Here is a 26,244-nt window from a genome sequence, read left to right on the forward strand (position 1 = left end):
GTTAATCACTAGGTGGAGTGTACAATCATCTCATAGTTATTAAAGGCACAAAATAAACTATAAGAAAACTCAACACTTTCATTCTGCCATAGATGTTGAGAAGCAAAATTATACCTGTCTTTTTTCAGTGTCTTATGTTTTCTTTTGGTGGTGGTTCTCTGGAGGAGCCAAGACAATGGACTGGATAGGCTGTGGGTCTGCTCCAGTCTGGAGCCTGCCCTGATTTTTGTTCTCAGTGTGTTTGCAAACAATGTTAGGGCTTTCTTCTACAAACTGAGTTAACAAAGGGATGGGAGGCAGACCCATGGTGATGAAATTAGGCACAAAAGAGCCTAGCTGTTTTTGTCCAGCAGCCTTCTGTCAGGGAAACTGAAGATAACTTCTGGAAGCCAGCTATCATCTGAGAAGAAATGTTGCTCTGAATTATTCACATCAAGCTCATCTGTACTTATTTTACACCAGGGACAATTCAACCAGCCTTTGTCAGCAGAACAATTTGCTGACATCATAACCTGGATGAACAGGTTCATCATAACAATGAGCTATGCTTTAAATTACACAAACAATTGCTCCCTACTTGCTAAACTTTATTGCTTAGTACATGATCAAACTAACAAACCCAGCACTGCCATGGATTTTAATCACTACTTAACCGTTATTTTTGCTTTGCAGTTCAGAGAAACGAAGACTATTTTTTCCATTCTTCATTTAATAGACACTGTGATCCCATTTGTATTCTGCTTCCAAATTCAAGCAATAAAGGCCTTTTTAGCATCATATAATAACTGCATTAAAAGGCCTCTTCATAATCACACAATAACACTTAACAGCTCTACCCTCCCCTATATCTTTTATCTGGTTACAAAGTTCCCCAGCCCCCAAATAACACTGAATGGCTCCTCACTGATTTGAAAAATCTCTACTAATGCAACTTCCTGTTAATCTGTAGTTAAGAATAATTAGTTTTGCATTTTAACAAAAGAAGTGAGCTCAGATTAAGCCATGATTTTGATAATAGGCAGGGAGGAGGTATCCCTGCTGGGCTAAAACTGAGGCTAACACAGCAGGCTTTACCTGCTAAGTAAATAACATGCCACTTAAAGCAGAGGAAAGTGTGTTAATTGCTGGGTTTTGGTTCTGTATCTGCCTAAATTCAAAAGGACTCCAGTGAAGCAGAGTGTGACCGAACTGCAGTGAGCTGCAGTCACCCTTCCACATTAGAAGCAGGAAGGCTAATGCACACATAGCTCCTGAAGACCTATCTGGGACCATGCAAACAAAATGTCTCCAAACACTAATGTCCTGGGTTTGAGTGAGTGGTGGAGTTTTTTGGTGGCAGGGGAGGGGACTGCAGGGGCAGCCCCCTGTGAGAAGCTTCTCGAAGCTCCCCCAACTCCAAGCCAGCTCCGCCTCTGCTTGAAAACTGAGCCAATCAGCTGCGCCTCTGCGATAACGTATTTAAGAAGGGACGTGGTGACATGCAGTCAGACTTGTGAGGAGGAGTTGCGAGTTGCTGCAGCTGCATGAACACCAAGGTCAGTGGAGGAATGGAGAAAGAAAGGAGGGGGGAGGTGTGCCAGAGCAGAGACCCCCCTGTATCCTGTGGTGAAACGGCAGAGTGGCCCCCCCTGCCACCCATGAAGATCTACGGTGGAGCAGACATTGATTTATGGCCTGTGGCTTCCGCCTGGTATAATCAAGGTGCTGTGACCAAAGTAGGCCGGGGTCTTGTGGGAAAAGGTAGCCCTGGTGCTGTAATTCAGCGCTGGGAGGATTGCAGCATGCGGGGGTGTCCCACGCCGGAGCAGCTCGGGAAGGGCTGCAGCTGTGGGAGAGAATCCAGTCGGAGAAAGTTAGTGACCCACAACGGAGCAGTGTGGGGGACGCTGCGGCCCGTGGGAGGAACTCATGCTGGAGAAAGTTTGTGGAGGACTGTCTCCTGTGAGAGGGGGACCACGATGGAGCAGGGGGAAGAAGTTCCAGAAGCTCCTCACACCGAAGATGGAGAAAGTGGCAGCACTGACTGCACCCCCCATTCCCTGCCCCTGCGCCACTGGGGGAGGAGGTAGAGATATCGGGAGCAGAGCTGAGCCCGGGAAGAAGGGAGGGGTGGGGGGAAGGTGTTCTCAAGATGTGGCAATGCTTCTCACTGTCCTACTCTTTTACGTGTTGTTAGTGTCTGTAATAAATCTATGCTCTTTTTTGATTCCCCTAATGAGTCTGCCTTTTGCTCGTGCCCATAAAGGGGGATTTTTTCCCCATCCCAGTCCTATCTCAAACCCCAAGCCTGGCTCTCTGTCCCTTCTTATTGCCGGAAGAGAAGGGAGAGAGAGTGGCTGCGTGGTGGTTGGCTGCTGACCAGGCTCAAAACCACGACAACTAAATACACTTAACTACAGATTTGCATTAATGCAATTTCACTATGAGGTTACATTCATCATGGCTCCTTAGCATAAATGTGAGTTCATCCCCACCACATCTTTAATTTCCCATAAAAACATTAGTACTTTAGCCTTCCGCCACTTCGCCACTGACCCTCAAGTTTCTGATTTGAACTTAGGAACTAAATAAGGACCTAAATCCTTTTGACTTCACAGCATGAATTGTTATCATGTTCAGCACATGCCACATGACAAATCTATCATTTCCCTGTCGCTGAAAGAAGTGGGCAGGAATCTACAGCAGGATGCAGTTGCACATGCAAGGTGGTCTGCCCCTCTCTCCACATTTCTGGAGATGATCTTGCCATAACAATTTTTTATCTTTGTATTTGCTTTTGGAGAAGATGTAAACCTTCCAGCTTCAAGACAGCCCATCTCAAGCAAAGACAGGACCAACTGCAACCTGGGGCCTGGCTAAGGCAGCGTCAGCAGAACTTCTCACCCTTCTCTGACAGAGCTTGTTTGTCTATCTTCTCAACAAGGCTCAAGCCTAAAAATCAAAGGTCTGGCTTCTCTGCTTTATCCAGCTGCCATCTTTGTTATACAAGAATTTGTCAATGAATTTGAAAAATCCACACTGGAAACTATTATTTGGTGGGTATCTGTAGAAAATTAACCTCAGCAACAAATGCTAGTCGATTATACATGAATTTTCTGTCTTATCTGTGTCAACCTTAAAGCAACACCTGTTGATCACATAACTCAGCTTTAGGGTAATGAAAAATGGGGAGAGGAATTGTCTCAGGTTCACTCTAAACATGGCAGGATTTTTACTCTTTTGGCCACTGAGAAAAATACTACAGACGAGTGGAAAAAAAAAAAAACAAAACAGGAAAATAGAACTTCAACTTGGCAATGAAACTCCATCTGTGCCTACAGTAAGATCAGGAAAAGGCATAAACTGAGCCATTACAACACAACGGCCAAATGGTTTACCATCTGCAGGGCTGGAGATTAGGGAGGGAAGATACAGCACATCATGATCAGATGCCCTCAACGAGAAACAATGCACAGTGTTCGTGAACTCAGTTGTGTGTCTCAGCAGAGAAGTATGACACCTTCTGTAGTTACAAATACTTACTTTTCATATGACTTTTGATATCTCTGAGTGAGCACTGACTGAGTGTTCTCTGTACCACGATCTGAGTGTGCAACTTGGAGTAACTGCAAAGTGCACAGTGACAACACAGCTATCCAAAGACATCCCATTCCTACTCATTCAATAATACCTACTTCTCTTGCACCTCTCTGGAAAAGCCCCCTTTCAAGACATTAAATTTAAAGACCTTCTGACCTTCCTACGATGGAGACAAATGTAACTGCTCTTTTAGCACTTAGTGTTGACTGTGGCTATCACATTGTATCACACCACCCTTTCTGGCTCCAGTGTTTCAAAAGAGTATACACATCTGAAACCTTGCTCAGTGGTCTGCATATTATACACACATGGGCTGCATCAACAGAAGTGTAGCCAGCAGGTCAAGGGAGGTGATTGTCCCTCTCTACTCCACTCTCATAAAACCCCACCTGGAATACTGTGTTCAGTTCTGGGGCTCCCAACATACGAAGGACATGGACCTGCTGGAATGAATCCAGAGGAGGCCAGGAAGATTATCAGAAGGAAGGCTGGAGCATCTCTCCTATGAAGACAGGCTGAAAGAGCTGCGGTTCTTTAGCCTGGAGAAGAGAAGGGTCCAGGGAGACCCTATAGCAGCCTTCCAGTACCTAAAGGGGGACCTGCAAGAAAGCTGGAGAGGAACTTTTCACAAGGGCATATAGTAATAGGACAAGGGGTAACAGCTTTAAACTGAAAAAGGGTAGATTTACATTAGAGGCAAGGAAGAAAGTCTAGTGGTGAGACATTGGCACAGGTTGCCCAGGGAGGTGGTAGATGCTCCGTCCCTGGAAGGGTTCAAGGCGAGGTTGGACGGAGCTTTCAGCAACCTGGACTAGTGGAAGGTGTCCCTGCCCATGGCAGGGGGTTGGAACTAGATGATTGAGTTAGGTCTCTTCTAACCCAAACCATTCTAGGATGATTCTATAATTTTCTAGCTCCAGCCAGCAGATTTATGACCTATGCATTTGTGTGGTGCTTCCACAAGATCTTCTGTTACCAGGATATTCTCAAATGACAGGCCACAGTAGCACCAGCCTCAAGAGAAACCAGGGCAGGTTGTGGCAGGAAGGATGCCAATATCTGAGGAAGGAGCATAAAGGGACATTCAAACTTTTGTACTATCTGAGTACAGTCTCTAAACACTCTCTTATGTACAGAATATTGATTCTTTCAGTGAATAAGTTTGAGGAAAACGTTCTGTTGTTTTCACAGAAATAACCCAAGAGGCTGGGCGGTCCAGACCACACAGTAATACTTGTATAGGTGGTTAGGCGAAAGGAAAACCAAATTCTAAAACCAGATGGAATAGATATATAGTGATGCTGTGTTTCCCTGACAATGCATTCTTGGGTTTCCCTAGCAGACTTTAGTTGCCTCTTCATGGTGTTCTATGACTGAATGAATGACAAAGATTGGGATGTGGCTATATTACAGTAATAGTGCTTTCAGGAGGCTACATAAATAGGAGACAATTACGTGTAATACTGAGAGCAGCAAGAAAGAATGCAACAAAGCAAGAAACGGAAATAACTACACTAAACGGAAAAAAATAGAACAAAAAATAGTAGGATTATATCTACTGCAAGATGTAAAACTTGCAACAGAGAGGGAAAGGTGAGGCAGCTATCCTACTCAACATTTGATCATCTCACTCTAGCATTAGGGGTCATTTAAGATTCTTGATAGACAGTTATCTACTTGTCAAGACCTTGTCAAGCATGTAAACTATTTGTTTACCTTTTAAGTCCCTTAATAGCTAAACTTCACAGTTCTCTATGCTCTGATATGCACTGCTCTTGACTTTGAGTACAGTCGGTGAACTTGGACAGTATCTGCCTTTGAAGCAACAGAGTTCCTACAGTAGTAGGAATTCCTATCCTCATGCTCCTTCTATCACAGGGAACCTTCTGGCAGTAGCAGCATATTTCTTTCTTCCCAAACTAGCAATCAGCCCCTAAGATTGCAAAGATCCATTGTAGCAACTCTCTGAAGGTCCAGGCTCTCTACAAACAGCAGTTACCTAGCATGCTATCAATTTACAATATGAACGAGCTGTGACTAATACCAGAATGACAAGTAAATAAGTATCAGTGAACAAAATACAGAATAGCTTTCAAATAAATTCTTGTGAGATTAGTACCTCGCTACCATTTCTGCCTTTGAAAGCCTACCATCTATTCTTTACCAAAAAAATTGCCAGGAGAAAGTGTTCCCTTAGGTATACAGGTAATAGCAACATATGTAAAGAGACCAAGTATAACAAAGTATTTGTATATGGTCAAATTCATATGATTCAAATTCCTGGTCTACCCACGACTGCAGTTATTCTTATGCTAGGCATGTGATAGTTTCTTTACAAAAGCCACAGTATGCTAGCATCTACTAGTCTACCTCTTCTTGCTTGGATCCAGTGCAAACACCAAAAGCAACAGTTTCCCTTTCTGTCACTGATACGCTTGGGACAACTGTCACAGTCGTTCACAAGATGTACACCATTCACTGACATTACAGCATGAGAGGAACCACAGCAAACAAAAGCCTGCTTTCAATAAAACAGAGAGAGATCTGAGATGGGTTAAGAGAATACATCTGGGGATCCACACATGACACAATATGCCTCCCTTTGAACAGATGTATTAGGAAGTAGCCTTGAGTTCCAACAGTTATTAGAAGTTAACTAAGCTCTTGAGTTTTCCTTCCCACATAGCAGTCAGAGAAGTGAACCCAAATCTAGAGCCATCCAAATATTAAACCATTGCTTGGTTACATTTCTTGATGGGCTTTAGGAGAAGAAATTGCAAAAGAATAATCCCTTGGATAAGAATTGTTGACATCCCACAGCTATGACTATGTGATGAGCTACTTCCTTTTTGAATCAGACGAAAATGTCACCGAACCCTCCTTACAAGGGACCCAGGCCATACAACTGAGTCACACCACTGATTGCTTTCACAGACAGCGAGCACAGAACAAAGCATTGCCTCTGCCACACCTTTGACAAGAATCCAGCTTTTATTCCCCTGGGAAAGAATTATTGGGATCAACTAGATCTAAGCAGCTTTCAGCACCTTCAAGCTCCATTAAACAATTTCCCAAAAGCTTGGTATGCTACTCTGCCTTTCTGTAATGATTCTAACTGATAGGGCACTCTGTATATAGAAGATGAGAGCCACTGTAGTCACCATGGCTGTAGCAAGCTGAAGCAGTTCGAAAGGAGATAAAGAAAATTAGACTCATTCCTTTATACAAACACAGTGAGCAGGACTGCAAAGAACAAGCCTGAAGCCTTGCAACTGTGATACAAACAGAACTGCCATTTGTAAGAATCCAGCAATCGTGACCTTTCACTGGAGGTTGGCCATTTCTCAACACTCCTAGGAAGCATCACCAAGCAGATACTTCGACTGCTGTGACTGTTGAGAAGAAAAATCTTTGTACAAAAAGAGTACCAAAAATACTTCCCAAAACACCGTCCTTACTATCTCATAGGTTTATCAAAAATAGCCTTAGAAAGTAAATTAAATATATCTGAGTTACTGTTTTGAAGAGGAGATAGGGGAGAAGGAAACTAAGTACGGAGCGATAAATAACAGCCAGCACAAGTCTATTTCCATCTGTGAGTTCTCTGACGCAAATCTGCATCTACCCTGTAACAGAACAGCTGACAAAAGCCTGACTGAAACAGGATCAGCAGGATGTCTTGGCTTATGGCCTCAGCGCAGAGGAACAAGGTAAATTTCTGAGGCCTGGAGGTCAGCCTGCTAACTTTTGACATCAAAGTTGTGGAATCTGAATTATGCACCCTGTTTTTATATATCTAAAGGCAGCCCTAAATTGGTGCAGCTAGGACTGGGTAGAGAAGGATTCAGCATGCTCCCAGGTACTGATATAAGCACTGCTATAAGCTTCCAGAGAGGCTCGCCCTGCCTGCTGACACTACCTTTGACACCTGGAATTAAATGGAATTTATGGAAGTTAGTAGAAAGAAATGCAGAAGTCTAGAAGCAAACTCACTAACAGCACAAACTTTCAGTTTTATGTTCCTGCTGCTTTTCCTTTGGATTACATTCCTCTGCAACATGCAAGTGAAGTTAAGGGAAAATTCATCACCTCTTGGCAAATAAGACCCTATACAGACAGAATGAGTTTTGAAGGCAGAACCCTAGGTTCACTTCTTCAAGACTGTACCTTTAATTTTGTTCACTTCTAGCAACAGTTTCCCAGTTAAACTCTGCAGTGCATGCTAAACTCCAGAAATAAACAAAATTGATCAGGGAAAAAAGAAAATAAAAATCTACTCGGTCTAATGCCCATAGCTCTTTGAGCAAGAGTAGGATTTGTAAATCTTCTGGGTTGAGCAGATTATGGTAAAAGCCCTCAGGATTTAATATACAACAAAGGCTTAACAAGACAAAGACATGCCTCATGTACACGGTCACTTTATTAAAAATACGCTGACTGCTCAGGAGTAGGAGGCAGGCAGCTGGGATTGATCTCAGCTGGTCTGCAGATCCAATTCCTTCCCTGTCACCATGGTAACCGCTCAGTAATTTCACCATAAATTGGAGGAGGGGATTGTTGATACCTTTGGGGAATATCAGAACATCAAGATTCAGAGAGGAAGCAAACAGCAGCTTACTATAGCACCACGACAAAATGCAAAGAGAATGACATGACCAAAGCAACACTTTGAAGAGAACCATCTGAAAAAAAAGGCAAACCATAGGCTAGTGGCCCAGGGGCAACCTGCAGCAGCTATGTGAGAGGGTGCTCTCCACCCTGTTGCTAAACATGCCAGACCACAGTCAACACGAACAGGCAGCACTGCACGCTGCACAGAGGACATATCCCCTGCCCATCACTGCAGTATCTCACTTCCAGTTGAGCACAGTGCTCTCAACCTCAGGTTTTTGAAATGACTTGTGACAGCAGTGGCTCTTGCAGAGCACGCGCTAGACCAAGTCTTCCATTGACTTTACCCTGGCCTCAGCGGGATAAAATGGTACCCACCACAGTAGGTCTAAGGTAGATTTATGGGATGAAAAATGCCATTTCCAAAATGACTTGGCGGCTGGGAGTGGGAGAAGGCTAACTCACTTGTGCTTTAAGAAAACCAGATGTTGTCCTCTTTTAAGGAAAACTTGCTTCAAATTGTTATACAAAATACTGTAACCTTGCCATTGAAAAACCTGCCTGTGTGGGGGGTCTGAGTGTAGGCCTACACTGCAACCTTACAGGGGACAAAGCCATCTCTCCACGCCAAAAGCTTTGTGAAGTAGTCCATCTGCCATTCTGCAAATGACCGTAGATTATTTAAAACTCAACCCTGCCAGAGAAAGACACACTTGCCTAAGCAGCTGAAATCAGTGAGCCAGCCAGCCTGTGTAACCAGGAAAACATAAACAGGGAATTCAGAATGATTTCTTCTGTGCTTAAATTAAGTCAAAATTATTTTGATTCTAGACAAAGTGACATGCCCAAGCTAATACAGGCAATTTGTACAGAGAAGAGGGAATAATTCAGATTGTGTCCAGACCTCTTGCCCAGGTTGTGAATCCATCCTTTGTATGTACAGTATCTTTTCAAACATCACTCAGGTGTGGTTTTAATTTTTGAAGTGACCACAAGATAGACAAAAAAAGGATAGCACTAACACCTTTTGTTACAGAAAATTAGAAAATGAAGTAAAGCTTCTCAGACATATTAGTAGTTTTACATGGAACACAGTTCTACGCCTCTTGTGATGACATTATTGATAAAAGCCTTTTTTTTGCCATGGATCGTAAAACTAATAGCCCTATTTGCCACAGCAAATATTTTCATTCACCTGAGGCAGAGTAAGCCAAGATGCTTTATGGAGCCATTAAATCAGAGTATGGACAATTTTAATTAAAAACCAAGGAAGTTGCAATCTTCTGCTGAAAAAGAAATGTGGGTGAGTGACATTGCATTGTGGGTATGTTAAGAACCCAGAGAAGATGACAAAAACTGGATTTGTAAAAGCTCATGATTCAAGTCTAATCTTGCTGCAGCTAGTTTATCTTGGCAGTCTGTGGAGCAGCATGCACCCATATTGCAATACTTTGTGGAACAGAACTACTGATTCACTTGCAATGCAGCAGTAACTAACAACCCTGCAAGAGCTGAAGCTCTTGGATGCCTGTGTCATTCCCAAAATGAAGCAATCCCTATAACCTGCAAGCTCCATTTTCCCTACAGTCTATCATTTAGTCTTAGTGTATGTAGTAGCATTGTCAGCATGAGATTTGATTTTAACGTCTTGAAAATAATTCTTTCCTAACCTTTTTTATAAGGTGATTTAGCTTTGAGACATATTTTTAGCAACAGTTAAATTTGGACTAGCTGAAAAGTTTGAAATTAAGTATTTACTTCATAGAAATTAACAACTTCAGTATAACATTCGCATCACTGCAGTTACCAAATTCACCCAAGGAAACTGTATTCCAGGCCTAGGTCATTCATTCCGTGAGTGTACTGTCACTCCTGTACCATATAATAATTTCTCCTTCCGCCTGACCCATCACAGGTTAGCACTGGAATGGCTCATGAAGAAAAGAAACCTTTTTTTGTACCTCGGTTAAAAGGAAGAAGAAAACATGGAATGTAGTTTCTTTCTCTTCTCTGCTTCCAAAGAGGTCATATCACAGCCAGAATCAAAGATTAGTGCCCCTGTTGAAGAACAGGCTGGAAGGTAAGCTTTTGGAAAGCCGTGTTCAGTGAAGATCACACACATACACACACACACACACACACACAGAGAATGCCCAGTTCTAGCAATGCAGTCCAACTTGTGGCAATTAATTGGAGACGAACAATCAATTCTTTACTTACTAGACAGTAAATTCTAATCCTCTAAATAATATTTTATGTCAATCCATCATCGTGTATTATCAGCACTGAACCAACAGCCCTTTGTGCTATTTGTCTAGGGAAGGATTTCAAGGCATCCAAGTCCTTAAATATTCCACATGCATTTCAGAGACATACTGCCTCTCATAACTTGTGGCTCACAAACATGCTCCAGAGAGAGTACTTTATACTTTAATAGTTCAAATTCATATCCGGAGCCTTCTTTTGCCAAGTACAAAGTGCCAGAAATCAATGCTTTATTTAATGTGTAAATTAATCTTTCATACCTAGCGGGACCTGGGAATTTTCTGATAGCTAAATATCACTGTATAGTTTAGAAAGAGCTAAAAATCATAGACTTAGAAAGCAAACATAATGCTTAGCAAATTTTAATAGCAGTAATAGTAAATATGCAGTTATTGCTACTCAACAAATGCAAGGAAGAAATCCCAGTCTCAGTTTAATTTCAGCATGAATCTTTGAAGTATCTTTAGACACCATCAGACTTGCACCACTGAAAGAAAATAATCTACTTGTGCTTGAGTACACGTTAAGACGAGTCATCAGTGTATACCTACAAAATCAATGGTCTGGTGCTGTTGAAAATAAAGTGCACAATTCTCTCAAAGGATTTACAGTCTGATGAAAAACTTTTAAGAGGTTTGGCCTATTCAGTAGCCTCGTCAGATTAAAAGTACTAAAGTGTAGTAGATGCTCTAAGCAGCAAAGAAGCTTTTATAGAAACATGAAATTATACCTTTCTGTGAAAACATAATTTTCAGCAAAAAGGCTTAAATCGGAGAAGGAAAACATGGCTACGACAAGACAACCCACTCTTCCATTCATCCTAAATTTTTAAAATGAAGTCTGCTGGGTTTTGCTTACATTATTCCAAAGTTGTTACACAGTGTCATGATTGGAATAGTTCTTTTGTTGATTTAAAAAATCTGCATCAGCTACCATAGACAGAGCTATTCTTATGCAGACCCTGACATTCACACTGCAATAATGCTATGTGCTTAAAGGCAGCAGTTGCCAACAGCCTCAAGGCACTGCACAATGGTTATTACAGGCTCAGTTACTTCATCCTGCATAACATTTTACTCCTCCATATCATCAAGTCTTGGAAATGGTTTCCAGCAAGCTGTTTGTTTAGGGCAATGGATGTTAAGATGATCAACAACCACACAGAGCCCCTAGGAATTCTTTGTACTCGGCGCTCTGCCTGTAACTACAAAACAGAAAAATAGCTCCTGCTATATGATTATCTCTGCTAATCCTATCACTTGCTGTCTAGAAGCATTTAGCTTTAGGCAACCAGCACTTTCCAGGGCTTATACCTTTGTTCAGTACTCTAGAAGTGTCTAAAGCAAAGACAGCATTGACAACACACGGAAAAAGATGAGAAAGCAGCCAGGTTTGTGCTCATAATGGAACAGCTACAACTTTCAGGAATTTTAGGTCAGAACTGATTGTCTGCTCTTGCCTCCTGCACTGCCTTTCAGTATAGCGTACAAAGGATTTTCCACTGCAAGGACACAGGAAGCTGAAAGGGTATGGCTTTAGGTATGTTAGGCTATAGCAATGTATTCTACACAGACAGCAATGGTTGTCATATGTCCCCATTCTTTGCAGAAACATATTCTGACTATGAACTAACAACACAAGAAGCACAAGTTCTTTAACTGAAGTTAGTTCGTCACTTAATTGAAGAAATAACCGATCATTTAGCTGCTCCCCTTCTGGTCCCATCTTCAGGCAGGTTCACAAGAGCTATATCATCCACATTAATTTGAAAAGAGAAGAGACAGCAGCATTTTGGATCCAAATGGCCTCTTTTCAGCTGATACAAAAACCTCACACTGTTACTGATTTGGTGAGTAACAAGAATTAGTTTCTTCTTGTCATATACTGCAATTACAGAGTAAGACAAACAACACTGCACCGCAAACTGTTCCATACATCCTTACAGTTTTTCTTATTTCAGAGCAGCGTCAAGAGTGTTCTCTGGGCTTTTTTTTGCTTTATGCAAACTGACAATAAGATTAGAAAACATATTTAAAGCAGAAACTAAAACATGCCTACGAAAAGAAACTTTACAAAATTTCTGTCCTGTTTCCAAACTGCAAATGCCAAACACATGACTCCATCAAGAAGTCAGGCAAAACATTGGTGGCACTGCACACAATGTCGCCATGAAAACAGCCAGCTAGAGCTGTTTCACTATCTGTTGGGCAAGCTACTTTGAGCATATACTCAAAAGCATCATTCTGTGGAAGACACTGCAAACAGTGAGAATCAAATCACTTCACAGGTCTTGTATTCTTTAAGTGAAACATAATTTTTGGGTGCAGCTACTTTCCAGCACCAGAACCAAATGCTATAGAAACTGCCTAAACTGCACATGATGCATGACAGAATCAGTAACAGAGTGTTTGGATACACTCCCAGTCAAGGGCAAGTACCTAGAGCGGCACTAAGACAGGGTACATTTTACAGTGCTCCCCCCTTAAACAACAAATCAGGCTGCAAGACCTCACAATCTGCTATCACTCAAGAAAGTCTAACAAACCTTTAGGGTAGAGAGATGAAAACACTCTGAAAGTCAGTGATATGCAGTAATCTGATGCTCCACTTGACCCTCTCAAAACGACCTCTCATTGAGGGCTGCTAGTTTCGGAGGAGCCTTGGTTAATGTGGCTCTATTCTCCATGCCACATCCAGGAATCTGCACAGCTTGTACAGACTGACCTGAAACATCTGGCCTCTCTGTTGGCACGTTTTCATAATCATCTTTGCATCTGGAATACAAAGTTTCCCTCAACAGCTCCTTCCAGCAGAACATTCCCCTCACCCTCAAGTCAGAGCTGGCATAAGAAGCTAAGAAGACTCATGAGCTGGTATTTCTTTTCTTTTAGCTGCTGAACACAGTAGGAACATTTCATTTACCTACTCTCTCCCACACATTCTCCTGGGCTTCCTTGTCACTTGTGTTGTTGCTTGCAAGACATAAAAGAATGATGCAATCTGCGAACTGCCCAGCTCTGCCCTATTGACAATATAAATGCATTTTTCAAGTGTTTCATTTGTGGGAAAGTAGCCTTTTTACCCAAACAGGACCTCTGATTGAGGCTGTTTCTTAAATTTAATTTCTTTACTACAATTTCCTTTAGAGTTCTAATTACTTGTGTAAATTAAGTAAATCTGTAACATTTAAGTAAATCTGCAATGTTTCATTAAAAGCTTTCTGAGTTACTGACTCTACCACTGTTTTCAACATTGATTGCAGCTGTAGTTTTAAATTAAGGGTTTTTATAACAGACTTTGTCACTGTTTTCCCCTCTTATACCAAGTGTTGGTGTTTGGCGCTTAATGGTAGGTAATAAAGCATCAAGCTATCTATCGGGGTCTGTATGCTCTGATGTCTCCTTTTACCAGAGGACAGGAAGAGTAATGTTTAATACCACCTCCTACAGAGAAGCTGCAGTTGAAATGAAGCTTACAATAATATTTATTAGAAAATGGTCAATCAGTCCTGATTATTAAACTCTGTTCTTTAATGGTCAGCAGTCAGTTTTCCAGATAATCCAGTAGCTATTCCCCTGATACAACATGCTAGTTTTCCTCTTTGCTGGGATTCACTGTAATCAACACAGAGCACAGCAGGCTCTTCTTTAATCCTGCACATTCTGAGTATTTATACTACTTGCCAGGCTGTTGAGGATGGCCAGCTAACTGCCTCACTTATCTGAATCTCTCAACAAAATCCCTCAGCTGGTAAACAGACTGGGGATCCTTCAACACAGTTATATGCTGGGAACTGTGCTCCCAGTACAAATTCACAACACTTCTTGGTTTCTTGCTTGAGATAAACATCAGCTTTCCAACAACAGAAAACCCTATCTGGCAAACCATCCATCAGCGAACAAAACTGGTTCTTGTTTGTCCGCATAGAGGAACAGCTAACTTGCAGTCCCATACTGTTCCCATCTCCAAATCACAAACTGAAGTCAGGATCTCAGGACTACCACAAAACTATGTATGCTGTAAGAATTTATACAGACAGGTTTCTTTACTGAATACTATGCCTGAGCATGCATTTTTTTTTAACCACAGATTAAGATAAGAAGCTCTTGCTTTTAGTTACCTTTCATCTCAATATTTAAGCAACCTCATTTCATCCAAACTCCTAACCAATGCACTGAGACATTAAGCAGTGACCTGGCACTTCCCATTCAAATACAGCATGACCTAACAGGCTCAACTCCCTCAGTGGGCAAAGACTGTACTCAGGAGTCACCTGGCATCACTGATTTTGCACAATGTGCTATTAAAAAAGCCTATTAATTGCCTGTAACAGTTCATGCCAAAGCAGACAATTTTCATCTTGACAAAAATAGAGAATACATGCCTTCTGCTCAAATTTCTTTACTTATGCCAGAGAGGACACATCAAGAGCCTTGTCAGGCCTGACTCAGGCCCTGGTTACACAGAACATAATCAAAGACAGCCCTAAGAACATAGGAGGAGGCTATGAAAAATTGTATACTATTTCAAGAGAAAGATAGTCAGTCTTGTGCAGTGCCAGAGGGCCAAACAGAGAGAAAGTGTAATATGAGCAAAGTCAGCAATATAACACCAGGACTTGATTTGTCTCATACCCAATAAAGTCCACAGATACACCTTTGTAATCCAAAGCATTTTCGATATGCATGAAAGTGTTCTTGCTGCACAATGTGCTGTGTCAGCATCGATTTTAAAAACTTGTAGTCTCCAGGATTTGTAACTTGGCTATAAAAATTCACCCTGGCAGAACCTTGGCATACAGGCAGTTTGGACCTATAGCATGAAGGCAGGAAAAATCCACGTAACATTAAAAGTGGAAACTTCACCTGGTAAAGTAAGAGTGCCTAGGAAGCTTTTTCCTTGCTGAATGCCAAAGCCAAGGGAAATGCACTAGAGTAGCCAAAGGAAGTGTGTAAAGCATGCTAAGCCTTGGTGTATCTCTCACCAGAAGGACTGGCCCATAACATTCCCGCTGGAGATTTAATTCAATCATCAGTCAAACCAGGATTTGTCAAGTGAAGTAGCCAAGTTGGATTGTGACTGCTAATGAACAGACTTTGGCCAGACAACATTCACAGAACACAATTTCCAAAAGGTGATTCCTAATCATTTATGATACAACAAGCAGAAATATGCTGATAGCTAGCAGGCTCCCAAAACTACACACAGATAAAAAGCAAGAACAAGTACCACTGATTTATAGCTGACTCCTGTGTAACAAACAGGAATTAAGAACATTGCCTTTCAACCTAATATTGCAAGATTAAACAGTCCCATTTTTCCTTGATATATTTGGTGAAATATACTTAATGACTTGCCTTTACATTAAAAACATGGAATGGTTGCTTCACTATAAAACCAGATTGGAAGAGTAGAAGGCAAAGGAAAGCAAAAGAATAGGAAAATATGTTAGTATTTATAATGAAATATTACATTAATGTCAGATGACTTAGAAAAAGAATTAACAAATGTGCATTTTTCAACAGAAAAAGCACAGCACTATAGGATTGAACTGCAGATGCAGACCGGAACAACCACTGGACATTTCGAGAGATTACTTTATTCTCCTCCTTGTTTTTCAACTTGGAAAACAAGCTTTTAGCATTCAGAGCAACCATAATAGGGCTGGCAGCTTTGAAATAGTAAAGCAAGATGGTCACAAAAAACAAGGTATCAAACAGCTTATAGAGTTACTCCAAGCCCCATGACATCTGGAATCCTTGCACAACTCCAGTTCTCAGTTTCTTCACTGATTCTTCCTGTCTAGAAACATCTGACACAAGCAAATGATGGAAGCAATGGGAGCACTACACTGAGAAGGCTGGAGACACAGAACAACCGTTCACAAGCGGGGAAACCCAAGCAGTCTGGATTTTTTTTTTTTTTTCTCCCAGCTCCTTGGGTTACAACATCTTAATGTCATGTGAGTGGAAGCTGGACTACTACCTTTCACTGATAGCAGAACCAGGACACCAGCGACCATGTCAGGAATGCCTCATACTACTAATTTTTTTGTACAAGCCTTCAATGATAGTGAGCAAAGATGGCCTAGCCACTTATACCCCCAAGGACAAAGCACTGTCACAGAGCAGACTACTAGATGTTTCTGGAAATTTGGTGACTTGCTTAATATACTAGTGCCTCTGGAAATATCACTATAAATTGTGGGTAGGCTGTTATAACATTTAAAGTAGCATGTTAACAGGAAGTTCTTTTGCAACTACCACAGTGATAGAACCTCCAGAATTTCAGAAAATCATTACGACTATTAGCATCATTAAGACATCTTTCTCTTGAATAAAACATAAAGCATTAATATAATGAAAACATAAGCCAAAAGATTAGTAAGAATAACATGCTAATAAACTGGCCTATTTGCTCAACAAGCACAGGAATGAAAAGTGCCTTCAGGCAACAGTGAAATGAGCTTGTTTACTGCCTCTTCTCTCTGCTGCAGCATTACTATTTTAACTATGTAGCTGCCAGATTGACTAAAGTCAAGTTACAGACAATGAATTAGTGGCCCTCCTCACTCAGGCACTACAACATATGTAACAGGAATAGTTTATACAAACTCTAACTTAGACATCATTCACAGCTTGTTAGCTCAAAAAGGGGTGATCCCAGCAAAGAAATGAAAAGAATATAAAACCAACCAAACCTGCCCCATGGCCCCGCAGTGAATCTAAATGTCTTACAGCATCAGCTGTGACTGACAGGATAAACAGTAACCAAATTGCTAGAAGGCAAGAAAATGATTCATCTGTTGTCCTCCCAGAAGTCTCCTGGAAACCTAGTAAGTATTCACCACAGCAAATATAAGAAACTTAATTTATGTTTAGTGACAGGGCACAGCTCTGTGTAGCTTGGAGTCTTTTCCACAGTTACCTTAGCTTTAAAAAACACTTGGCATCTAGCTGGATTTTTACTGGGACAATTACATCTCCTAAGGGGGTTATAGTTAGCCACATCAGTCAGTTACTTTGAGTGAACGCTGACGCTGTTCTCCTTGGATATCTACAGTCCTTGCCTCCAGTCTTGTTATATTTCTCTTCTGAATCTCTGCAACTCATAATTTGTGCAAGACAGACAGAACGTTTTAGCTGAACATTTGTGCTTCAGAAATTAAGAGAACTGGCAGAGTTCAGGACAGAACCTCTCTTGGTCACTACAAGCAAGACACTTCTTGCAATAACATCAGTTTTGGGAGCGAAAGAGAGATTGGGTGTTCTTTTCGTAACTATTCACTACCAGGCCAAACTGACTCTTCAATATTTAATGCCTTCTCTGTGTTTTAAACACCAAATCAGGTGGGATAAAGCAGAGCTCTTCATCTTACATTCCATCTTCTTCTGTTACCCATCCCCAGACTTAGTATCATTACATGAGCAATGGGCAGGAATAAAACCTCTTGCCTTTATACTTTTTTTTTTTTTTTAAAAAAAACCAACGGTCAAACTCCTATACACACCTTCTAATCTTATATGAATTCCAATAGCAGGTAACAGTGACCAATTATCAAATAGTGGAACCAGAAACACATCAAAATCAAACCTGGCCTGAGAAAATGGGTTTCTACTAGTAGATGACAGCATGTCTAGCATGAATTTTACTCAATGGTTTACAAGTACGACTACGTTAATCTCTTGAAAATTAACTATAATATTGAGAAAAAATGCTTTATTTCCTTGAAAAGCACATGATTTCAGGATTCTATCCCAAATCAGACAAAAAGCTGTGTACAAAAACACACTGTATACAGATTAATGCCGGGATTGACATGCTGAAGGGAATGGATGCTGCCCAGAGGGACCCTGCCAGGCTTGGGATGTGGGCCTGTGCAAACCTCAAAGTTCAACAAGGACAAGTGCAAGGTCCTGCACATGGGTTGGGGCAATACACAAATACAGGCTGGGTGGAGAGTGGATTGAGAACAGCCCTGTGGAGAAGGACTTGGGGGTGTTGGTTGACGAGAAGCTCAACACGACCCAGCAGTGTGCATTTGCAGCCCAGAAAGCAAACCATATCCTGGGCTCCATCAAGAGAAGCATGGCCAGTAGGCTGATGAAGGTGATTCTCTCCCTTTTCTACTCCACTCTTGTGAGACCCCACCTGGAATACTGCATCCAGCTCTGGGGCTCCCAACATAAGAAGGACATGGACCTGCTGGAATGAATCCAGAGGAGGCCACAACGATGATCAGAAGGCTGGAGCACCTCTCCTATGAAGACAGGCAGAGAGTGCTGCGGTTATTTAGCCTGGAGAAGAGAAGGGTCCAGGGAGACCCTATAGCAGCCTTCCAGTACCTAAAGGGGGACCTGCAAGAAAGCTGGGGAAGAACTTTTCACAAGGGCATGTAGTAATAGGACAAGGGGTAACAGCTTTAATCTGAAAAAGGGTAGATTTACATTAGAGGCAAGGAAGAAAGTCTAGTGGCACATTGGCACAGGTTGCCCAGGGAGGTGGGTAGATGCTCCCTCCCTGGAAGGGTTCAAGGCGAGGTTGGACGGAGCTTTCAGCAACCTGGTCTAGTAGAAGTTGTCCCTGCCCATGGCAGGGGGTTGGAACTAGATAACCTTTAAGGTCCCTTCCAACCTAAATCATGACCCGATTCTATGATCTGTAACATCAGTAATTTGGATTTAAAACTACTCCTTGGGAGAAGAAAGACTGAATGAAAATGTTTGAGTTGACTGGTTAAGGACCAGGTAGTTGTATTTGTTTTAATTGGAGGAAGATGTGGAACACTAGAAGAAGGAAATAAAGTGTTTAAACAATAAAAAGTAACATCCTGAGCGATTTCTTTTTGTATAGACATAGATAGGCTCATGGCAAGATCCATCTTCTCCATTACTAGAAAATGGATCCTTCTGTGGATCTGCAACAAGTATAATACAGAAACCACAGCCTGAAATTCTAGCACTAGAAATTTCCCATGTGCACTGAGAAAAGATAATCTTTCCTAATACCCTAACAGGAATCTTTCTTGTTTCCTGTAATACTGGTATGAAGACCCCATATTTAACAGCAGGATCACGCCTGGAATACTCTGAACACCAGTTACCCTTCTTCGTGCCAGAGGCCATCAGAAGTAAAAAGCCAGTATAGCCAGAGGCTACTCAAATTAACATTGGCGCGTGGAAGCACATGCACAGCCATACAATGTCACCAGTGCAGAGCATTTTTAATTTAAACATCACCTTCCTTTCAGTACTCCCAGCCCAAACACAGGAAAGAAAAGAAGACTTAGGCCAAGAACAATGATACTGGCTGGTATCTGTGTCACTATTCGAGGAAATGCTTAGTGTGACAGCTGTAAGCTGGCATTTCCACACCCTTTGGATTGTGAGGAACATTCCCTTTAAGAGAAACTGGACTGAAAAAGAGCTGTTACTGCTGAGACTCTAGCCAGTGTTTTTTCCCTAGAAAACACACCCTTTGCACTACACAATCATCTCTTCTCAAACACAAGCTATCTGCTGTATTTATAAAGAGATAAAACCAGAAAAGCCTGAGGGCTAGACGTCTGGCTGTTCATAGCTTCTGTGACTGAGAAAATACATAAAACAGATATAGAATTATAGAATCACAGAATGGTTTTTGTTGGAAGGGACCTTAAAGATCATCTAGTCCAATTCCCCTGCCATGAGCAGGGACATCCTTCAACTAGATCAGGTCACTCAAAGCCCTGCCTAGTCTAACCTTGAATGCTTCCAGAGATGCAACATCTAGCACCTCTCTGGGCAACCTGTTCTAATGTTTCACCACACTCATAGTAAGAAATTTCTTCCTAATATCTAGTCTGAATCTACCTTCTGTCGGTTTAAGACCATTACCCCTTGTCCTGTTGCTACAGGACCTACTAAGAAGTCCGTCTCCAGACATTTTAGTCACCTTAAACCGTATTAAAATATAGGTCACCTTAAGCTGTGTGTCCAAAAGGAAGAAAATAAGGGAGTGAAAGTCCACAGACAGCTCCTAAGCAAAGCTACATCTATCCCACCCACCAACACCATGGAAAATCCTGCTGACTCAAAGGTGTTGCTGGGCTTCTCAATTAAGTCTTAGCTGAGCTTGCAGAGCTCTGGCTGAGCAGCTTTGAGATCACTGCCGTAATCAGGTTTATCCACGATTTGCTAGACTCAAACCCTTAAAGACAGACAAAAATATTGCAGGCAGACAGGCATCCAGAGTTCTCAAACCAAGAGATCTTGATGATATAGCCTGATTCTCATCCTGTATTCTCTTGTCCCCTCTGGTAATTTACTCCATGTAAGCATCAAGAGAACCTTCAGTGCACTCTAAACACAACTGGATTTTCACACCTCTCCCTGTGCAGTAAAATACAGGATAATGGGGAACTATATTCCTGCTGCTGTTGCTGAGTGCTTCACATGACACTGCTTTTGTAACAGTGCTCTCAAAAAAACAAACCCAAGTCACATACACGCACTGATTCATCTTCTGATCCTACTGCACAACTCCTCTACATAGATCCTAACACACCAGGCACAAATAGGCATAAGAGTTGGTTACCTTTATTCGTTTAGTACTATATTCTGATTTACATCTCCTCAGTACATTGGTCTCTCTGGGTAGAGTTAGAATGACTTAAGTCGGAGTAGTGGCTTCAGGCATCAAGTGTTCAGCATGTATAATTTATACTTCATACATAAAATAACCCATAAAAAATGAACTCTCTACTATAGCAGTTTTGATGGGAAGGAAAATAACAGGTGAAGGTTTTAAATTATGAAAATTTATCCTAAACCATAGCTAATCACCAAGATTAAAAAGAGAAAGCCTTGTATTAAAACCATAAAGGCTTTATAAAAAATGACTATCTAATCTGTGCTAAAACCACTGCAACTCTACCAAAGTTACTGATCAAAATGTAAACACAAATCTATAATCCTAGGGAAGCAAAATCAGCCTGGTCAAGCCACACACGTTAATCCATCACTTTCATTTTCTTCTCATTTGGCAGTCAGCTGCATTCACATTTTTTATTCTATCTCACTCTGTCTCCTCACAGGAGGGTAATACCTGAACAATTTGGCCTGTGAAGTTCACTGCCTGTCCCAAGAAATAACGTCCCTCTGTGTTCTGCAGAGCACTCCTGCACAACACCAGTATGCTTCTCTGCCCATTCTCCTTTCTGAAGCAGGCTACTGGTATTCCCAGCACCACTCCAAGTCTCTTCCTGGATGCAGCGTTTGTTTCCATAGTAATGGCAGGTGCTTACCCTTCTTCTTCATTGATTTTGACCAAGTAATGACTCTGCCTTGCCTACACTTTATCTCCTCTGTGTAATAAAACCAGCAGGAGAAGTGAGTCTGCATCTGCAAGTGTCTTGATTACTGCAATAATGTGAAAAGCCTGTGGTGTTCTTAATAAAGCTGGCTTATAGTTTTATTTAGTGGTTGATTACTCCATCTGAATAAAGATGGTGATAATCCAGCCCCAAGATTTTATGAGATACAACTCTTTAAAAAAATAGTTTAAAAAAAAAAAAAAGATTTAAAAAAAGCTGTGTCTCACATTGTCCTGGGTTTGAGTGAGTGGTGGGGTTTTTGGTAGCAGGGGAGGGGGCTAGCAGGGGCAGCCCCCTGTGAGAAGCTTCTCGAAGCTCCCCCAGCTCCAAGCCAGCTCCACTTCTGTTTGGGAAAATTGAGCCAATCAGCTGCACCTCTGCGATAACGTATTTAAGAAGGGACGTGGTGATGTGCAGTGGGACTGGTGAGGAGGAGTTGCTGCAGCTGCATGAACACCAAGGTCAGTGGAGGAACGGAGGAAGAAAGGAGGGGGGAGGTGTGCCGGAGCAGAGACCCCCCTGTATCCTGTGGTGAGACGGCAGGGCATCCCCCCCCTGCCACCCGTAAAGATCTACGATGGAGCAGACATTGATTTATGGCCTGTTGCTCCTGCTCAGCTGATCAAGGGTCTGTGCCCGAAGAAGGCCGGGGTCTCGTGGGAAAAGGCTAGCCCCGCTGCTGTAATTCAGCGCTGGGAGGATTGCAGCATGCAGGGGGAGTCCCACACCGGAGCAGCTCGGGAAGGGCTGCAGCCGTGGGAGGGAATCCAGTCGGAGGAAGTTAGGTGACCCATGACAGGAGCAGTGTGGGGAACGCTGCGGCCCGTGGGAGGAATTCATGTCGGAGAAAGTTTGTGGAGGACTGTCTCCTGTGAGAGGGGGACCACGATGGAGCAGGAGGAACAAGTTCCAGAAGCTCCCCACACTGAAGATGGAGAAAGTGGCAGTACTGACTGCACCCCCCATTCCCTGCCCCTGCACCACTGGGGGAGGAGGTAGAGATATCGGGAGCAGAGCTGAGCCCGGGAAGAAGGGAGGGGTGGGGGGAAGGTGTTCTCAAGATGTGGCAATGCTTCTCACTGTCCTACTCTGTTATGTGTTGTTAGTGTCTGTAATAAATCTATGCTCTTTTTTGATTCCCCTAATGAGTCTGCCTTTTGCTCGTGCCCATAAAGGGGGATTTTTTCCCCATCCCAGTCCTATCTCGAACCCCAAGCCTGGCTCTCTGTCCCTTCTTATTGCCGGAAGAGAAGGGAGAGAGAGTGGCTGCGTGGTGGTTGGCTGCCGACCAGGCTCAAAACCATGACACATATGCAGGATAAACAAGAATAGTTACCAGATACCTTTCATTAACTGGTGAAAATTCAGTTGGCTCTCAGCTATAATTGCTGCCCAGTCTGACAGCAAAATCTTTAAATCAGTGGTAACATAATAAAACATAAAGAGCTAATATACTAGAGCGGTAACCACGATTTTCAGAGTATTTGGGCTTAAAGTAAGGGTCATAGGTAAGATTCTCTAAAAAAGCTTTTCTGCTTCTGGCTCCATGAAAAATCTCAAACCCAAATCCTTATTTAGATTTACAAAGTGGCCTGATATTCAGCACTGAACACCTAATGTCAACGGATGTTTGATGCCTGCTCCGTACTTTCAAAAATCTGATCTTTTTAATTGAGATATGTTCCCTAAATAGGAAGACAGGAACTGTCACAGGGTATTATACAGACTACAATTACAGCTAAACTCTTTAGGCTAGAGACTGTTGTTTTGTTTCCAATTTAAAGAGCAACAGGGCCCTGGTCTATAATTGTGGCCCTTGTGCTCTGTCACAATATGGATGAGTCCGGTGCAATAGCTGGTCTCAAACAACAGTAAGTACCAGCTTTTGAAATAGAAGTAGGCAAGCTTAATCCCTAGGATAATGTATATCCAGGGACAGAGTCCACCTGACCCCTATTTACTAATGGCTGGGGCTGGAGCATACCCTGAAGCCTGAGGATTTACCTGTCTTCTAAAGCTCCCTTGTATATATTAATTTCCTTAATTCTATCAAGCACTCAGTAACAACTTTTGCTAAGAGGTCTATAAATTCCAAAATCTAGAGGTGATTGTTGCACACAAAAGTATCTTCTCTTGTTCTAAAAAAGAAAAATAAAAAAAAGAAAAAATATGTAGACTTGGTTTTATCATTCATTTGACCAATGAATGTTTACAACTTCAGATAACTGAAAGAACACTTCCAAATCAATACTGCTGTGAAACCTGAGGATTTAACTAAGCCTGAAAGACAGAACAGTAAATTAAAATGTTTCTCTTTACATAATGGTTTCCTACTTCAACTATCCTTTCCTGCCTCTCTAAGAATTCTGCTTTTTATCATAAAAAAATTGGAAGGAATAATAACACAGCCACTCCTGGAATACAGAACTCAAGCAAGATGCTGTTAGACTGTAAAACTTCCATGCTGACATTAATAAAATACTGTTTATCACTAATGTGTTAAATAGTGCTTTATAGGCAGTTTTCTACAGGGCAGAGATGAGACTTTGAATCCACTGACATTTAGCTAGAAGAATTTTTAACAGAACCTATGTCCTGTCTGCTCAGCCACATCAAGGAAGAAAATACCAAGCAAATGAATCCCAAGTGAAGATGTCCTCTCTGTTTATGTGATACTGAATATTACTTCTCCTACCAAAGTCAACTCCTGTATTAGTCTTATAAAGCAAATTCTCCGAACTTATTTTTTCTCTTCAAATTGTGGCATAACCAGCAATCATACCTATGAAGGCTAATGCCTTTTAGCAGGGCAGGTGACCAGCCAAATGCCATCAGCCTTTAAGATAAGAGAGTTCTGTAGGTAGTAGCATAATTTGAATTTTCACCTCGTAGTTTGTAACCAGTGATGATGAAACAAGGGAGAGGTATTTCTGGTTAGCACTGAGTGAAGAATTATCAGCCAACCATTCAGCACAATAGTTATTTGGGTATAAACAACTTACTCACCTTGCAGTCCTAGGATGGATCCACTGTCAACACACTGGGGAGCACACCAAACCTCTGGGTCTATTCTAGTGGTTTCCTACCTCTGCATGTGCATCTCTGAGCCACTCACATCCAAACTAACTCTTCATCACATCTTACTGAAACCGATCAGACATCAGTGCAATACAGATTTCACCATCTCACTTTCAATCTGTTTCAATTCTCTGACTGCAAAATGGGGACTGTATTGTCCTTTTCTTGGGTTGTCTTGTTTGTTTACAATGTAACTGGGGACAGCCTTTCTCCGTATCACACACACCTTGCATGCAGCAGCTATCAGGGCTAATGTAATTAGGCGTACCACATTCTGCTACTACTTACAATGTTTGTATTGCAACTGTAGTGGAGGAACTACACACTGAAAGAATGCAGGGAGGGGAGGGCTGAAGAAGAATACTCAGCTGGAGTGTTCTGCCCAATCTGGCTGCAGTGATCTGGGAGGGCAAATACCTTTGGGCCACCTGAGGATTCCTGATAAATACCTTTCCTTCCATACCCCTTTCTACTTTCCATGGCATGAAATAATAGCGTAAGACAAACATCACTGTTTTGTAATACATAATGGCAGAACAGAAAATGCGGAAGTATTAAGACAAATGTCCTCTGAGAGTACAAGTCCTCCTACTGGAAAAAACATGCACATACAAAGTAATCAATGTAGAGCCTTGCTGAAAGAATAAGACTGAGTATCATTGTATTGCCATGATTAAAAATAGCAACACATAATGTACCACTAAAAACCCTTTTGGAATCATTGTTATCATTATTAATTGCTCTTTACGATAAAAAGTCCCCAAGGAACAGTGAGATGTACAAGTGTCCGAATCTCTCAGGTACAATATCCTGCCTTTTATCTCCATCAACAATAGCCAGTATTTGTTCTTACAGCCAAAGTCCCAGTACTACATTTCCTAACCTTACCCAGATCCACAGCTATACAAATAATCGCCAACAATGTGAGACAAAAAATAACACAGGTCTGTCTCTACCCTTCTGATGATTGCATTCATTTCAGGCTGAGAAACAGCTGAGCAGGAAGGTGCAAAAAAGAGCCTTTCAGAGACTACAGGGATGAAAGGTGTAACAGTCTCTCACAAAGCTTTGAGGACGATGAACTACGTAAAAACTAAATGGATACAATAAAGTTGTCTGAGGTGATCAATAATTCCCATTACCAATCTGCTCTTAAAGCCACAACAGCAGTAATTAGCATGTCCAGGCAGCTAACTAAGCCCTCCCTGCAAAAAGGCCAGCTCTTAGGGTCAAAGCAGTTTCTACTTCCCACTCGGGGAACTATGTCATATGACCTACATGCCTCCATGAATGTTTCCAGTGATGTACAAAGAGAAAAGGGACCCATCCCATGGAGGGAATTGTGAGAGAAGATAAAT

The 26,244-nt window shown here is 41.8% G+C and overlaps 1 protein-coding gene across 10 annotated transcripts in view; it reads right to left on the reverse strand.

The window, feature by feature from the left end:
• The window catches only part of NCAM1 (neural cell adhesion molecule 1), a 150,390-nt gene that overhangs the window by 72,298 nt on the left and 51,848 nt on the right, over positions 1–26,244 (reverse strand). The window lies entirely within an intron of this gene.

Source organism: Tyto alba, unplaced genomic scaffold, assembly GCF_018691265.1.
Source record: "Tyto alba isolate M040663 unplaced genomic scaffold, T.alba_DEE_v4.0 Super-Scaffold_32, whole genome shotgun sequence".
NCBI classification, from domain to species: Eukaryota; Metazoa; Chordata; class Aves; order Strigiformes; family Tytonidae; genus Tyto; species Tyto alba.